General features: G+C 50.1%; 29 non-coding genes and 5 pseudogenes across 29 annotated transcripts; all 34 read left to right on the top strand.

Moving 5' to 3' along the window:
• The first annotated feature begins 68 nt into the window (after positions 1-68).
• Positions 69-187, top strand: LOC128475768 (5S ribosomal RNA). The gene has a single exon (XR_008346812.1). It is a non-coding gene; the product is annotated as a 5S ribosomal RNA (ribosomal RNA).
• A 255-nt stretch (positions 188-442) lies between these two features.
• Positions 443-561, top strand: LOC128477862 (5S ribosomal RNA). The gene has a single exon (XR_008348813.1). It is a non-coding gene; the product is annotated as a 5S ribosomal RNA (ribosomal RNA).
• A 267-nt stretch (positions 562-828) lies between these two features.
• LOC128476319 (5S ribosomal RNA) lies at positions 829-947 on the top strand. The gene has a single exon (XR_008347333.1). It is a non-coding gene; the product is annotated as a 5S ribosomal RNA (ribosomal RNA).
• A 239-nt stretch (positions 948-1,186) lies between these two features.
• Positions 1,187-1,305, top strand: LOC128475757 (5S ribosomal RNA). Its single transcript, XR_008346801.1, has one exon. It is a non-coding gene; the product is annotated as a 5S ribosomal RNA (ribosomal RNA).
• Positions 1,306-1,568: 263 nt separating this feature from the next.
• LOC128476867 (5S ribosomal RNA) lies at positions 1,569-1,687 on the top strand. The gene has a single exon (XR_008347860.1). It is a non-coding gene; the product is annotated as a 5S ribosomal RNA (ribosomal RNA).
• Positions 1,688-1,927: 240 nt separating this feature from the next.
• Positions 1,928-2,046, top strand: LOC128478024 (5S ribosomal RNA). The gene has a single exon (XR_008348966.1). It is a non-coding gene; the product is annotated as a 5S ribosomal RNA (ribosomal RNA).
• Positions 2,047-2,232: 186 nt separating this feature from the next.
• LOC128476805 (5S ribosomal RNA) lies at positions 2,233-2,351 on the top strand. The gene has a single exon (XR_008347800.1). It is a non-coding gene; the product is annotated as a 5S ribosomal RNA (ribosomal RNA).
• Positions 2,352-2,602: 251 nt separating this feature from the next.
• On the top strand, positions 2,603-2,721 carry LOC128476741 (5S ribosomal RNA). The gene has a single exon (XR_008347740.1). It is a non-coding gene; the product is annotated as a 5S ribosomal RNA (ribosomal RNA).
• A 276-nt stretch (positions 2,722-2,997) lies between these two features.
• LOC128476920 (5S ribosomal RNA) lies at positions 2,998-3,116 on the top strand. Its single transcript, XR_008347911.1, has one exon. It is a non-coding gene; the product is annotated as a 5S ribosomal RNA (ribosomal RNA).
• Positions 3,117-3,353: 237 nt separating this feature from the next.
• On the top strand, positions 3,354-3,472 carry LOC128477283 (5S ribosomal RNA). Its single transcript, XR_008348263.1, has one exon. It is a non-coding gene; the product is annotated as a 5S ribosomal RNA (ribosomal RNA).
• A 222-nt stretch (positions 3,473-3,694) lies between these two features.
• On the top strand, positions 3,695-3,813 carry LOC128477694 (5S ribosomal RNA). The gene has a single exon (XR_008348655.1). It is a non-coding gene; the product is annotated as a 5S ribosomal RNA (ribosomal RNA).
• A 215-nt stretch (positions 3,814-4,028) lies between these two features.
• LOC128477922 (5S ribosomal RNA) lies at positions 4,029-4,147 on the top strand. The gene has a single exon (XR_008348869.1). It is a non-coding gene; the product is annotated as a 5S ribosomal RNA (ribosomal RNA).
• A 252-nt stretch (positions 4,148-4,399) lies between these two features.
• On the top strand, positions 4,400-4,518 carry LOC128475745 (5S ribosomal RNA). The gene has a single exon (XR_008346790.1). It is a non-coding gene; the product is annotated as a 5S ribosomal RNA (ribosomal RNA).
• A 237-nt stretch (positions 4,519-4,755) lies between these two features.
• On the top strand, positions 4,756-4,874 carry LOC128477080 (5S ribosomal RNA). The gene has a single exon (XR_008348067.1). It is a non-coding gene; the product is annotated as a 5S ribosomal RNA (ribosomal RNA).
• Positions 4,875-5,129: 255 nt separating this feature from the next.
• LOC128477375 (5S ribosomal RNA) lies at positions 5,130-5,248 on the top strand. Its single transcript, XR_008348352.1, has one exon. It is a non-coding gene; the product is annotated as a 5S ribosomal RNA (ribosomal RNA).
• A 237-nt stretch (positions 5,249-5,485) lies between these two features.
• On the top strand, positions 5,486-5,604 carry LOC128478732 (5S ribosomal RNA). Its single transcript, XR_008349637.1, has one exon. It is a non-coding gene; the product is annotated as a 5S ribosomal RNA (ribosomal RNA).
• A 281-nt stretch (positions 5,605-5,885) lies between these two features.
• LOC128479888 (uncharacterized) lies at positions 5,886-5,994 on the top strand (annotated as a pseudogene).
• Positions 5,995-6,222: 228 nt separating this feature from the next.
• On the top strand, positions 6,223-6,341 carry LOC128478126 (5S ribosomal RNA). The gene has a single exon (XR_008349062.1). It is a non-coding gene; the product is annotated as a 5S ribosomal RNA (ribosomal RNA).
• A 237-nt stretch (positions 6,342-6,578) lies between these two features.
• Positions 6,579-6,696, top strand: LOC128480115 (uncharacterized; annotated as a pseudogene).
• A 284-nt stretch (positions 6,697-6,980) lies between these two features.
• Positions 6,981-7,089, top strand: LOC128479887 (uncharacterized; annotated as a pseudogene).
• Positions 7,090-7,316: 227 nt separating this feature from the next.
• On the top strand, positions 7,317-7,435 carry LOC128478607 (5S ribosomal RNA). Its single transcript, XR_008349516.1, has one exon. It is a non-coding gene; the product is annotated as a 5S ribosomal RNA (ribosomal RNA).
• Positions 7,436-7,638: 203 nt separating this feature from the next.
• Positions 7,639-7,757, top strand: LOC128475733 (5S ribosomal RNA). The gene has a single exon (XR_008346778.1). It is a non-coding gene; the product is annotated as a 5S ribosomal RNA (ribosomal RNA).
• Positions 7,758-8,006: 249 nt separating this feature from the next.
• Positions 8,007-8,125, top strand: LOC128475721 (5S ribosomal RNA). The gene has a single exon (XR_008346767.1). It is a non-coding gene; the product is annotated as a 5S ribosomal RNA (ribosomal RNA).
• Positions 8,126-8,371: 246 nt separating this feature from the next.
• LOC128477743 (5S ribosomal RNA) lies at positions 8,372-8,490 on the top strand. Its single transcript, XR_008348701.1, has one exon. It is a non-coding gene; the product is annotated as a 5S ribosomal RNA (ribosomal RNA).
• Positions 8,491-8,729: 239 nt separating this feature from the next.
• On the top strand, positions 8,730-8,848 carry LOC128475709 (5S ribosomal RNA). Its single transcript, XR_008346755.1, has one exon. It is a non-coding gene; the product is annotated as a 5S ribosomal RNA (ribosomal RNA).
• A 284-nt stretch (positions 8,849-9,132) lies between these two features.
• Positions 9,133-9,241, top strand: LOC128480193 (uncharacterized; annotated as a pseudogene).
• A 188-nt stretch (positions 9,242-9,429) lies between these two features.
• LOC128475697 (5S ribosomal RNA) lies at positions 9,430-9,548 on the top strand. Its single transcript, XR_008346744.1, has one exon. It is a non-coding gene; the product is annotated as a 5S ribosomal RNA (ribosomal RNA).
• A 225-nt stretch (positions 9,549-9,773) lies between these two features.
• On the top strand, positions 9,774-9,892 carry LOC128478023 (5S ribosomal RNA). The gene has a single exon (XR_008348965.1). It is a non-coding gene; the product is annotated as a 5S ribosomal RNA (ribosomal RNA).
• A 294-nt stretch (positions 9,893-10,186) lies between these two features.
• LOC128479886 (uncharacterized) lies at positions 10,187-10,295 on the top strand (annotated as a pseudogene).
• Positions 10,296-10,765: 470 nt separating this feature from the next.
• On the top strand, positions 10,766-10,884 carry LOC128476740 (5S ribosomal RNA). Its single transcript, XR_008347739.1, has one exon. It is a non-coding gene; the product is annotated as a 5S ribosomal RNA (ribosomal RNA).
• A 282-nt stretch (positions 10,885-11,166) lies between these two features.
• On the top strand, positions 11,167-11,285 carry LOC128477330 (5S ribosomal RNA). The gene has a single exon (XR_008348309.1). It is a non-coding gene; the product is annotated as a 5S ribosomal RNA (ribosomal RNA).
• Positions 11,286-11,498: 213 nt separating this feature from the next.
• LOC128475685 (5S ribosomal RNA) lies at positions 11,499-11,617 on the top strand. Its single transcript, XR_008346733.1, has one exon. It is a non-coding gene; the product is annotated as a 5S ribosomal RNA (ribosomal RNA).
• Positions 11,618-11,868: 251 nt separating this feature from the next.
• LOC128475674 (5S ribosomal RNA) lies at positions 11,869-11,987 on the top strand. Its single transcript, XR_008346722.1, has one exon. It is a non-coding gene; the product is annotated as a 5S ribosomal RNA (ribosomal RNA).
• Positions 11,988-12,232: 245 nt separating this feature from the next.
• Positions 12,233-12,351, top strand: LOC128478209 (5S ribosomal RNA). The gene has a single exon (XR_008349140.1). It is a non-coding gene; the product is annotated as a 5S ribosomal RNA (ribosomal RNA).
• The last annotated feature ends 149 nt before the right edge of the window (positions 12,352-12,500 follow it).

Genomic DNA, 12,500 nt, shown 5'->3' with positions numbered 1-12,500 from the left:
AGCAGCAGCAGCAGCAGCAGCAGCAGCAGCAGCAACAGAATAAGAAAAGTAAAATAAAGAGCTTTCACACCTGCGGCCATACCACCCTGAAAGCGCCCGATCTCGTCTGATCTCGGAAGCTAAGCAGGGTTGGGCCTGGTTAGTACCTGGATGGGAGACCGCCTGGGAATACCAGGTGTTGTAGGCTTTTTCTTTTCTCACAGTCCGGGGAGAGCTTTTTGCCTTGTGTTTCTTGCTCATCATCAAAGCTTTAAACCCTTATTTGAACCTTCTCACCTTCTCTGTCCTGTCCCAGGGCTTATAATTCTTTCTGTCTGACGACAAGCAGCAGCAGCAGCAGCAGCAGCAGCAGCAGCAGCAGCAGCAGCAGCAGCAGCAGCAGCAGCAGCAGCAGCAGCAGCAGCAGCAGCAGAATAAGAGAAGTAAAATAAAAAACTTTCACACCTGCGGCCATACCACCCTGAAAGCGCCCGATCTCGTCTGATCTCGGAAGCTAAGCCGGGTTGGGCCTGGTTAGTACCTGGATGGGAGACCGCCTGGGAATACCAGGTGTTGTAGGCTTTTTCTTTTCTCACAGTCCGGGGAGAGCTTTTTGCCATGTGTTTCTTGCTCATCATCAAAGCTTTAAACCCTTATTTGAACCTTCTCACCTTCTCTGTCCTGTCCCAGGGCTTATAATTCTTTCTGTCTGACGACAAGCAGCAGCAGCAGCAGCAGCAGCAGCAGCAGCAGCAGCAGCAGCAGCAGCAGCAGCAGCAGCAGCAGCAGCAGCAGCAGCAGCAGCAGCAGCAGCAGCAGCATAAGAGAAGTAAAATAAAAAACTTTCACACCTGCGGCCATACCACCCTGAAAGCGCCCGATCTCATCTGATCTCGGAAGCTAAGCAGGGTTGGGCCTGGTTAGTACCTGGATGGGAGACCGCCTGGGAATACCAGGTGTTGTAGGCTTTTAATTTTTTCTCACAGTCCGGGGAGAGCTTTTTGCCATGTGTTTCTTGCTCATCATCAAAGCTTTAAACCCTTATTTGAACCTTCTCACCTTCTCTGTCCTGTCCCAGGGCTTATAATTCTTTTTGTCTGACGACAAGCAGCAGCAGCAGCAGCAGCAGCAGCAGCAGCAGCAGCAGCAGCAGCAGCAGCAGCAGCAGCAGCAACAGAATAAGAGAAGTAAAATAAAAAACTTTCACACCTGCGGCCATACCACCCTGAAAGCGCCCGATCTCGTCTGATCTCGGAAGCTAAGCAGGGTTGGGCCTGGTTAGTACCTGGATGGGAGACCGCCTGGGAATACCAGGTGTTGTAGGCTTTTAATTTTTTCTCACAGTCCGGGGAGAGCTTTTTGCCATGTGTTTCTTGCTCATCATCAAAGCTTTAAACCCTTATTTGAACCTTCTCACCTTCTCTGTCCTGTCCCAGGGCTTATAATTCTTTCTGTCTGACGACAAGCAGCAGCAGCAGCAGCAGCAGCAGCAGCAGCAGCAGCAGCAGCAGCAGCAGCAGCAGCAGCAGCAGCAGCAGCAGCAGCAGCAGCAGCAACAGAATAAGAAAAGTAAAATAAAGATCTTTCACACCTGCAGCCATACCTCCCTGAAAGCGCCCGATCTCGTCTGATCTCGGAAGCTAAGCAGGGTTGGGCCTGGTTAGTACCTGGATGGGAGACCGCCTGGGAATACCAGGTGTTGTAGGCTTTTTCTTTTCTCACAGTCCGGGGAGAGGTTTTAGCCATGTGTTTCTTGCTCATCATCAAAGCTTTAAACCCTTATTTGAACCTTCTCACCTTCTCTGTCCTGTCCCAGGGCTTATAATTCTTTCTGTCTGACGACAAGCAGCAGCAGCAGCAGCAGCAGCAGCAGCAGCAGCAGCAGCAGCAGCAGCAGCAGCAGCAGCAGCAGCAGCAGAATAAGAGAAGTAAAATAAAAACCTTTCACACCTGCGGCCATACCACCCTGAAAGCGCCCGATCTCGTCTGATCTCGGAAGCTAAGCAGTGTTGGGCCTGGTTAGTACCTGGATGGGAGACCGCCTGGGAATACCAGGTGTTGTAGGCTTTTTCTTTTCTCACAGTCCGGGGAGAGCTTTTTGCCATGTGTTTCTTGCTCATCATCAAAGCTTTAAACCCTTATTTGAACCTTCTCACCTTCTCTGTCCTGTCCCAGGGCTTATAATTCTTTCTGTCTGACGACAAGCAGCAGCAGCAGCAGCAGAATAAGAGAAGTAAAATAAAAAACTTTCACACCTGCGGCCATACCACCCTGAAAGCGCCCGATCTCGTTTGATCTCGGAAGCTAAGCAGGGTTGGGCCTGGTTAGTACCTGGATGGGAGACCGCCTGGGAATACCAGGTGTTGTAGGCTTTTAATTTTTTCTCACAGTCCGGGGAGAGCTTTTTGCCATGTGTTTCTTGCTCATCATCAAAGCTTTAAACCCTTATTTGAACCTTCTCACCTTCTCTGTCCTGTCCCAGGGCTTATAATTCTTTCTGTCTGACGACAAGCAGCAGCAGCAGCAGCAGCAGCAGCAGCAGCAGCAGCAGCAGCAGCAGCAGCAGCAGCAGCAGCAGCAGCAGCAGCAACAGAATAAGAAAAGTAAAATAAAGAGCTTTCACACCTGCGGCCATACCACCCTGAAAGTGCCCGATCTCATCTGATCTCGGAAGCTAAGCAGGGTTGGGCCTGGTTAGTACCTGGATGGGAGACCGCCTGGGAATACCAGGTGTTGTAGGCTTTTTCTTTTCTCACAGTCCGGGGAGAGCTTTTTGCCATGTGTTTCTTGCTCATCATCAAAGCTTTAAACCCTTATTTGAACCTTCTCACCTTCTCTGTCCTGTCCCAGGGCTTATAATTCTTTCTGTCTGACGACAAGCAGCAGCAGCAGCAGCAGCAGCAGCAGCAGCAGAAGCAGAAGCAGAAGCAGAAGCAGAAGCAGAAGCAGAAGCAGAAGCAGAAGCAGAAGCAGAAGCAGCAGCAACAGAATAAGAGAAGTAAAATAAAAAACTTTCACACCTGTGGCCATACCACCCTGAAAGCGCCCGATCTCGTCTGATCTCGGAAGCTAAGCAGGGTTGGGCCTGGTTAGTACCTGGATGGGAGACCGCCTGGGAATACCAGGTGTTGTAGGCTTTTTCTTTTCTCACAGTCCGGGGAGAGCTTTTTGCCATGTGTTTCTTGCTCATCATCAAAGCTTTAAACCCTTATTTGAACCTTCTCACCTTCTCTGTCCTGTCCCAGGGCTTATAATTCTTTCTGTCTGACGACAAGCAGCAGCAGCAGCAGCAGCAGCAGCAGCAGCAGCAGCAGCAGCAGCAGCAGCAGCAGCAGCAGCAACAGAATAAGAGAAGTAAAATAAAAAACTTTCACACCTGCGGCCATACCACCCTGAAAGCGCCCGATCTCGTCTGATCTCGGAAGCTAAGCAGGGTTGGGCCTGGTTAGTACCTGGATGGGAGGCCGCCTGGGAATACCAGGTGTTGTAGGCTTTTTCTTTTCTCACAGTCCGGGGAGAGCTTTTTGCCATGTGTTTCTTGCTCATCATCAAAGCTTTAAACCCTTATTTGAACCTTCTCACCTTCTCTGTCCTGTCCCAGGGCTTATAATTCTTTTTGTCTGACGACAAGCAGCAGCAGCAGCAGCAGCAGCAGCAGCAGCAGCAGCAGCAGCAGCAGCAACAGAATAAGAGAAGTAAAATAAAAAACTTTCACACCTGCGGCCATACCACCCTGAAAGCGCCCGATCTCGTCTGATCTCGGAAGTTAAGCAGGGTTGGGCCTGGTTAGTCCCTGGATGGGAGACCGCCTGGGAATACCAGGTGTTGTAGGCTTTTAATTTTTTCTCACAGTCCGGGGAGAGCTTTTTGCCATGTGTTTCTTGCTCATCATCAAAGCTTTAAACCCTTATTTGAACCTTCTCACCTTCTCTGTCCTGTCCCAGGGCTTATAATTCTTTCTGTCTGACGACAAGCAGCAGCAGCAGCAGCAGCAGCAGCAGCAGCAGCAGCAGCAACAGAATAAGAAAAGTAAAATAAAGAGCTTTCACACCTGCGGCCATACCACCCTGAAAGCGCCCGATCTTGTCTGATCTCGGAAGCTAAGCAGGGTTGGGCCTGGTTAGTACCTGGATGGGAGACCGCCTGGGAATACCAGGTGTTGTAGGCTTTTTCTTTTCTCACAGTCCAGGGAGAGCTTTTTGCCATGTGTTTCTTGCTCATCATCAAAGCTTTAAACCCTTATTTGAACCTTCTCACCTTCTCTGTCCTGTCCCAGGGCTTATAATTCTTTCTGTCTGACGACAAGCAGCAGCAGCAGCAGCAGCAGCAGCAGCAGCAGCAGCAGCAGCAGCAGCAGCAGCAGCAGCAGCAGCAGCAGCAGCAGCAACAGAATAAGAGAAGTAAAATAAATAACTTTCACACCTGCGGCCATACCACCCTGAAAGCGCCCGATCTCGTCTGATCTCGGAAGCTAAGCAGGGTTGGGCCTGGTTAGTACCTGGATGGGAGACCGCCTGGGAATACCAGGTGTTGTAGGCTTTTTCTTTTCTCACAGTCCGGGGAGAGCTTTTTGCCATGTGTTTCTTGCTCATCATAAAAGCTTTAAACCCTTATTTGAACCTTCTCACCTTCTCTGTCCTGTCCCAGGGCTTATAATTCTTTCTGTCTGACGACAAGCAGCAGCAGCAGCAGCAGCAGCAGCAGCAGCAGCAGCAGCAGCAGCAGCAGCAGCAGCAGCAGCAACAGAATAAGAGAAGTAAAATAAAAAACTTTCACACCTGCAGCCATACCACCCTGAAAGCGCCCGATCTCGTCTGATCTCGGAAGCTAAGCAGGGTTGGGCCTGGTTAGTACCTGAATGGGAGACCGCCTGGGAATACCAGGTGTTGTAGGCTTTTTCTTTTCTCACAGTCCGGGGAGTGCTTTTTGCCATGTGTTTCTTGCTCATCATCAAAGCTTTAAACCCTTATTTGAACCTTCTCACCTTCTCTGTCCTGTCCCAGGGCTTATAATTCTTTCTGTCTGACGACAAGCAGCAGCAGCAGCAGCAGCAGCAGCAGCAGCAGCAGCAGCAGCAGCAGCAGCAGCAGCAGCAGCAGCAGCAGCAGCAGCAGCAGCAGAATAAGAGAAGTAAAATAAAAAACTTTCACACCTGCAGCCGTACCACCCTGAAAGCGCCCGATCTCGTCTGATCTCGGAAGCTAAGCAGGGTTGGGCCTGGTTAGTACCGGGATGGGAGACCGCCTGGGAATACCAGGTGTTGTAGGCTTTTAATTTTTTCTCACAGTCCGGGGAGAGCTTTTTGCCATGTTTCTTGCTCATCATCAAAGCTTTAAACCCTTATTTGAACCATCTCACCTTCTCTGTCCTGTCCCAGGGCTTATAATTCTTTTTGTCTGACGACAAGCAGCAGCAGCAGCAGCAGCAGCAGCAGCAGCAGCAGCAGCAGCAGCAGCAGCAGCAGCAGCAGCAACAGAATAAGAGAAGTAAAATAAAAAACTTTCACACCTGCGGCCATACCACCCTGAAAGCGCCCGATCTCGTCTGATTTCGGAAGCTAAGCAGGGTTGGGCCTGGTTAGTACCTGGATGGGAGACTGCCTGGGAATACCAGGTGTTGTAGGCTTTTAATTTTTTCTCACAGTCCGGGGAGAGCTTTTTGCCATGTGTTTCTTGCTCATCATCAAAGCTTTAAACCCTTATTTGAACCTTCTCACCTTCTCTGTCCTGTCCCAGGGCTTATAATTCTTTTTGTCTGACGACAAGCAGCAGCAGCAGCAGCAGCAGCAGCAGCAGCAGCAGCAGCAGCAGCAGCAGCAGCAGCAGCAGCAGCAGCAGCAGCAGCAGCAGCAGCAGCAGCAGCAGCAGCAGCAACAGAATAAGAGAAGTAAAATAAAAAACTTTCACACCTGCGGCCATACCACCCTGAAAGCGCCTGATCTCGGAAGCTAAGCAGGGTTGGGCCTGGTTAGTACCTGGATGGGAGACCGCCTGGGAATACCAGGTGTTGTAGGCTTTTTCTTTTCTCACAGTCCGGGGAGAGCTTTTTGCCATGTGTTTCTTGCTCATCATCAAAGCTTTAAACCCTTATTTGAACCTTCTCACCTTCTCTGTCCTGTCCCAGGGCTTATAATTCTTTCTGTCTGACGACAAGCAGCAGCAGCAGCAGCAGCAGCAGCAGCAGCAGCAGCAGCAGCAGCAGCAGCAGCAACAGAATAAGAGAAGTAAAATAAAAAACTTTCACACCTGCGGCCATACCACCCTGAAAGCGCCCGATCTCGTCTGATCTCGGAAGCTAAGCAGGGTTGGCCCTGGTTAGTACCTGGATGGGAGACCGCCTGGGAATACCAGGTGTTGTAGGCTTTTTCTTTTCTCACAGTCCGGGGAGAGCTTTTTGCCATGTGTTTCTTGCTCATCATCAAAGCTTTAAACCCTTATTTGAACCTTCTCACCTTCTCTGTCCTGTCCCAGGGCTTATAATTCTTTCTGTCTGACGACAAGCAGCAGCAGCAGCAGCAGCAGCAGCAGCAGCAGCAGCAGCAGCAGCAGCAGCAGCAGCAGCAGCAGCACAATAAGAGAAGTAAAATAAAAAACTTTCACACCTGCGGCCATACCACCCTGAAAGCGCCGATCTCGTCTGATCTCGGAAGCTAAGCAGCGTTGGGCCTGGTTAGTACCTGGATGGGAGACAGCCTGGGAATACCAGGTGTTGTAGGCTTTTAATTTTTTCTCACAGTCCGGGGAGAGCTTTTTGCCATGTGTTTCTTGCTCATCATCAAAGCTTTAAACCCTTATTTGAACCTTCTCACCTTCTCTGTCCTGTCCCAGGGCTTATAATTCTTTTTGTCTGACGACAAGCAGCAGCAGCAGCAGCAGCAGCAGCAGCAGCAGCAGCAGCAGCAGCAGCAGCAGCAGCAGCAGCAGCAGCAGCAGCAGCAGCAGCAGCAGCAGCAGCAGCAGCAGCAGCAACAGAATAAGAGAAGTAAAATAAAAAACTTTCACACCTGCGGCCATACCACCCTGAAAGCGCCTGATCTCGGAAGCTAAGCAGGGTTGGGCCTGGTTAGTACCTGGATGGGAGACCGCCTGGGAATACCAGGTGTTGTAGGCTTTTAATTTTTTCTCACAGTCCGGGGAGAGCTTTTTGCCATGTGTTTCTTGCTCATCATCAAAGCTTTAAACCCTTATTTGAACCTTCTCACCTTCTCTGTCCTGTCCCAGGGCTTATAATTCCTTTTGTCTGACGACAAGCAGCAGCAGCAGCAGCAGCAGCAGCAGCAGCAGCAGCAGCAGCAGCAGCAGCAACAGAATAAGAGAAGTAAAATAAAAAACTTTCACACCTGCGGCCATATCACCCTGAAAGCGCCCGATCTCGTCTGATCTTGGAAGCTAAGCAGGGTTGGGCCTGGTTAGTACCTGGATGGGAGACCGCCTGGGAATACCAGGTGTTGTAGGCTTTTAATTTTTTCTCACAGTCCGGGGAGAGCTTTTTGCCATGTGTTTCTTGCTCATCATCAAAGCTTTAAACCCTTATTTGAACCTTCTCACCTTCTCTGTCCTGTCCCAGGGCTTATAATTCTTTCTGTCTGACGACAAGCAGCAGCAGCAGCAGCAGCAGCAGCAGCAACAGAATAAGAAAAGTAAAATAAAGAGCTTTCACACCTGCGGCCATACCACCCTGAAAGCGCCCGATCTCGTCTGATCTCGGAAGCTAAGCAGGGTTGGGCCTGGTTAGTACCTGGATGGGAGACCGCCTGGGAATACCAGGTGTTGTAGGCTTTTTCTTTTCTCACAGTCCGGGGAGAGCTTTTTGCCATGTGTTTCTTGCTCATCATCAAAGCTTTAAACCCTTATTTGAACCTTCTCACCTTCTCTGTCCTGTCCCAGGGCTTATAATTCTTTCTGTCTGACGACAAGCAGCAGCAGCAGCAGCAGCAGCAGCAGCAGCAGCAGCAGCAGCAGCAGCAGCAGCAGCAGCAGCAGCAGCAGCAGCAACAGAATAAGAGAAGTAAAATAAAAAACTTTCACACCTGCGGCCATACCACCCTGAAAGCGCCCGATCTCGTCTGATCTCGGAAGCTAAGCAGGGTTGGGCCTGGTTAGTACCTGGATGGGAGACCGCCTGGGAATACCAGGTGTTGTAGGCTTTTTCTTTTCTCACAGTCCGGGGAGAGCTTTTTGCCATGTGTTTCTTGCTCATCATCAAAGCTTTAAACCCTTATTTGAACCTTCTCACCTTCTCTGTCCTGTCCCAGGGCTTATAATTCTTTCTGTCTGACGACAAGCAGCAGCAGCAGCAGCAGCAGCAGCAGCAGCAGCAGCAGCAGCAGCAGCAGCAGCAGCAGCAGCAGCAGCAGCAGCAGAATAAGAGAAGTAAAATAAAAAACTTTCACACCTGCGGCCATACCACCCTGAAAGCGCCCGATCTCGTCTGATCTCGGAAGCTAAGCAGGGTTGGGCCTGGTTAGTACCTGGGTGGGAGACTGCCTGGGAATACCAGGTGTTGTAGGCTTTTAATTTTTTCTCACAGTCCGGGGAGAGCTTTTTGCCATGTGTTTCTTGCTCATCATCAAAGCTTTAAACCCTTATTTGAACCTTCTCACCTTCTCTGTCCTGTCCCAGGGCTTATAATTCTTTTTGTCTGACGACAAGCAGCAGCAGCAGCAGCAGCAGCAGCAGCAGCAGCAGCAGCAGCAGCAGCAGCAGCAGCAGCAGCAACAGAATAAGAGAAGTAAAATAAAAAACTTTCACACCTGCGGCCATACCACCCTGAAAGCGCCCGATCTCGTCTGATCTCGGAAGCTAAGCAGGGTTGGGCCTGGTTAGTACCTGGATGGGAGACCGCCTGGGAATACCAGGTGTTGTAGGCTTTTAATTTTTTCTCACAGTCCGGGGAGAGCTTTTTGCCATGTGTTTCTTGCTCATCATCAAAGCTTTAAACCCTTATTTGAACCTTCTCACCTTCTCTGTCCTGTCCCAGGGCTTATAATTCTTTCTGTCTGACGACAAGCAGCAGCAGCAGCAGCAGCAGCAGCAGCAGCAGCAGCAGCAGCAGCAGCAGCAGCAGCAGCAGCAGCAGCAGCAGCAGCAGCAGCAGCAGCAGCAGCAGCAGCAGCAGCAACAGAATAAGAAAAGTAAAATAAAGAGCTTTCACACCTGCAGCCATACCTCCCTGAAAGCGCCTGATCTCGGAAGCTAAGCAGGGTTGGGCCTGGTTAGTACCTGGATGGGAGACCGCCTGGGAATACCAGGTGTTGTAGGCTTTTAATTTTTTCTCACAGTCCGGGGAGAGCTTTTTGCCATGTGTTTCTTGCTCATCATCAAAGCTTTAAACCCTTGTTTGAACCTTCTCACCTTCTCTGTCCTGTCCCAGGGCTTATAATTCTTTCTGTCTGACGACAAGCAGCAGCAGCAGCAGCAGAATAAGAGAAGTAAAATAAAAAACTTTCACACCTGCGGCCATACCACCCTGAAAGCGCCCGATCTCGTCTGATCTCGGAAGCTAAGCAGGGTTGGGCCTGGTTAGTACCTGGATGGGAGACCGCCTGGGAATACCAGGTGTTGTAGGCTTTTTCTTTTCTCACAGTCCGGGGAGAGCTTTTTGCCATGTGTTTCTTGCTCATCATCAAAGCTTTAAACCCTTATTTGAACCTTCTCACCTTCTCTGTCCTGTCCCAGGGCTTATAATTCTTTCTGTCTGACGACAAGCAGCAGCAGCAGCAGCAGCAGCAGCAGCAGCAGCAGCAGCAGCAGCAGCAGCAGCAGAATAAGAGAAGTAAAATAAAAAACTTTCACACCTGCGGCCATACCACCCTGAAAGCGCCCGATCTCGTCTGATCTCGGAAGCTAAGCAGTGTTGGGCCTGGTTAGTACCTGGATGGGAGACCGCCTGGGAATACCAGGTGTTGTAGGCTTTTTCTTTTTTCACAGTCCGGGGAGAGCTTTTTGCCATGTGTTTCTTGCTCATCATCAAAGCTTTAAACCCTTATTTGAACCTTCTCACCTTCTCTGTCCTGTCCCAGGGCTTATAATTCTTTCTGTCTGACGACAAGCAGCAGCAGCAGCAGCAGCAGCAGCAGCAGCAGCAGCAGCAGCAGCAGCAGCAGCAGCAGCAGCAGCAGCAGCAGCAGCAGCAGCAGCAGCAGCAGCAGCAGCAGCAGCAGCAGCAGCAGCAGCAGAATAAGAGAAGTAAAATAAAAAACTTTCACACCTGCGGCCATACCACCCTGAAAGCGCCTGATCTCGGAAGCTAAGCAGGGTTGGGCCTGGTTAGTACCTGGATGGGAGACCGCCTGGGAATACCAGGTGTTGTAGGCTTTTAATTTTTTCTCACAGTCCGGGGAGAGCTTTTTGCCATGTGTTTCTTGCTCATCATCAAAGCTTTAAACCCTTATTTGAACCTTCTCACCTTCTCTGTCCTGTCCCAGGGCTTATAATTCTTTTTGTCTGACGACAAGCAGCAGCAGCAGCAGCAGCAGCAGCAGCAGCAGCAGCAACAGAATAAGAGAAGTAAAATGAAAAAAATACCAGGTGTTGTAGGCTTTTAATTTTTTCTCACAGTCCGGGGAGAGCTTTTTGCCATGTGTTTCTTGCTCATCATCAAAGCTTTAAACCCTTATTTGAACCTTCTCACCTTCTCTGTCCTGTCCCAGGGCTTATAATTCTTTCTGTCTGACGACAAGCAGCAGCAGCAGCAGCAGCAGCAGCAGCAGCAGCAGCAGCAGCAGCAGCAGCAGCAGCAGCAGCAGCAGCAACAGAATAAGAAAAGTAAAATAAAGAGCTTTCACACCTGCGGCCATACCACCCTGAAAGTGCCCGATCTCATCTGATCTCGGAAGCTAAGCAGGGTTGGGCCTGGTTAGTACCTGGATGGGAGACCGCCTGGGAATACCAGGTGTTGTAGGCTTTTTCTTTTCTCACAGTCCGGGGAGAGCTTTTTGCCATGTGTTTCTTGCTCATCATCAAAGCTTTAAACCCTTATTTGAACCTTCTCACCTTCTCTGTCCTGTCCCAGGGCTTATAATTCTTTCTGTCTGACGACAAGCAGCAGCAGCAGCAGCAGCAGCAGCAGCAGCAGAAGCAGAAGCAGAAGCAGAAGCAGAAGCAGAAGCAGATGCAGAAGCAGAAGCAGATGCAGAAGCAGAAGCAGCAGCAACAGAATAAGAGAAGTAAAATAAAAAACTTTCACACCTGCGGCCATACCACCCTGAAAGCGCCCGATCTCGTCTGGTCTCGGAAGCTAAGCAGGGTTGGGCCTGGTTAGTACCTGGATGGGAGACCGCCTGGGAATACCAGGTGTTGTAGGCTTTTTCTTTTCTCACAGTCCGGGGAGAGCTTTTTGCCATGTGTTTCTTGCTCATCATCAAAGCTTTAAACCCTTATTTGAACCTTCTCACCTTCTCTGTCCTGTCCCAGGGCTTATAATTCTTTCTGTCTGACGACAAGCAGCAGCAGCAGCAGCAGCAGCAGCAGCAGCAGCAGCAGCAGCAGAATAAGAGAAGTAAAATAAAAAACTTTCACACCTGCGGCCATACCACCCTGAAAGCGCCCGATCTCGTCTGATCTCGGAAGCTAAGCAGGGTTGGGCCTGGTTAGTACCTGGATGGGAGACCGCCTGGGAATACCAGGTGTTGTAGGCTTTTAATTTTTTCTCACAGTCCGGGGAGAGCTTTTTGCCATGTGTTTCTTGCTCATCATCAAAGCTTTAAACCCTTATTTGAACCTTCTCACCTTCTCTGTCCTGTCCCAGGGCTTATAATTCTTTTTGTCTGACGACAAGCAGCAGCAGCAGCAGCAGCAGCAGCAGCAGCAGCAGCAGCAGCAGCAGCAGCAGCAGCAGCAGCAGCAGCAGCAGCAACAGAATAAGAGAAGTAAAATGAAAAACTTTCACACCTGCGGCCATACCACCCTGAAAGCGCCCGATCTCGTCTGATCTCGGAAGCTAAGCAGGGTTGGGCCTGGTTAGTACCTGGATGGGAGACCGCCTGGGAATACCAGGTGTTGTAGGCTTTTAATTTTTTCTCACAGTCCGGGGAGAGCTTTTTGCCATGTGTTTCTTGCTCATCATCAAAGCTTTAAACCCTTATTTGAACCTTCTCACCTTCTCTGTCCTGTCCCAGGGCTTATAATTCTTTTTGTCTGACGACAAGCAGCAGCAGCAGCAGCAGCAGCAGCAGCAGCAGCAGCAGCAGCAGCAGCAGCAGCAGCAGCAGCAGCAGCAACAGAATAAGAGAAGTAAAATAAAAAACTTACACACCTGCGGCCATACCACCCTGAAAGCGCCCGATCTCGTTTGATCTCGGAAGCTAAGCAGGGTTGGGCCTGGTTAGTACCTGGATGGCAGACCGCCTGGGAATACCAGGTGTTGTAGGCTTTTAATTTTTTCTCACAGTCCGGGGAGAGCTTTTTGCCATGTGTTTCTTGCTCATCATCAAAGCTTTAAACCCTTATTTGAACCTTCTCACCTTCTCTGTCCTGTCCCAGGGCTTATAATTCTTTCTGTCTGACGACAAGCAGCAGCAG

This window comes from Spea bombifrons, chromosome 2, assembly GCF_027358695.1.
Source record: "Spea bombifrons isolate aSpeBom1 chromosome 2, aSpeBom1.2.pri, whole genome shotgun sequence".
Classification (NCBI taxonomy): domain Eukaryota; kingdom Metazoa; phylum Chordata; class Amphibia; order Anura; family Pelobatidae; genus Spea; species Spea bombifrons.
The sequence above is the reverse complement of the archived record's forward strand: the minus strand, read 5'-3'. Positions and strand labels throughout refer to the sequence as shown.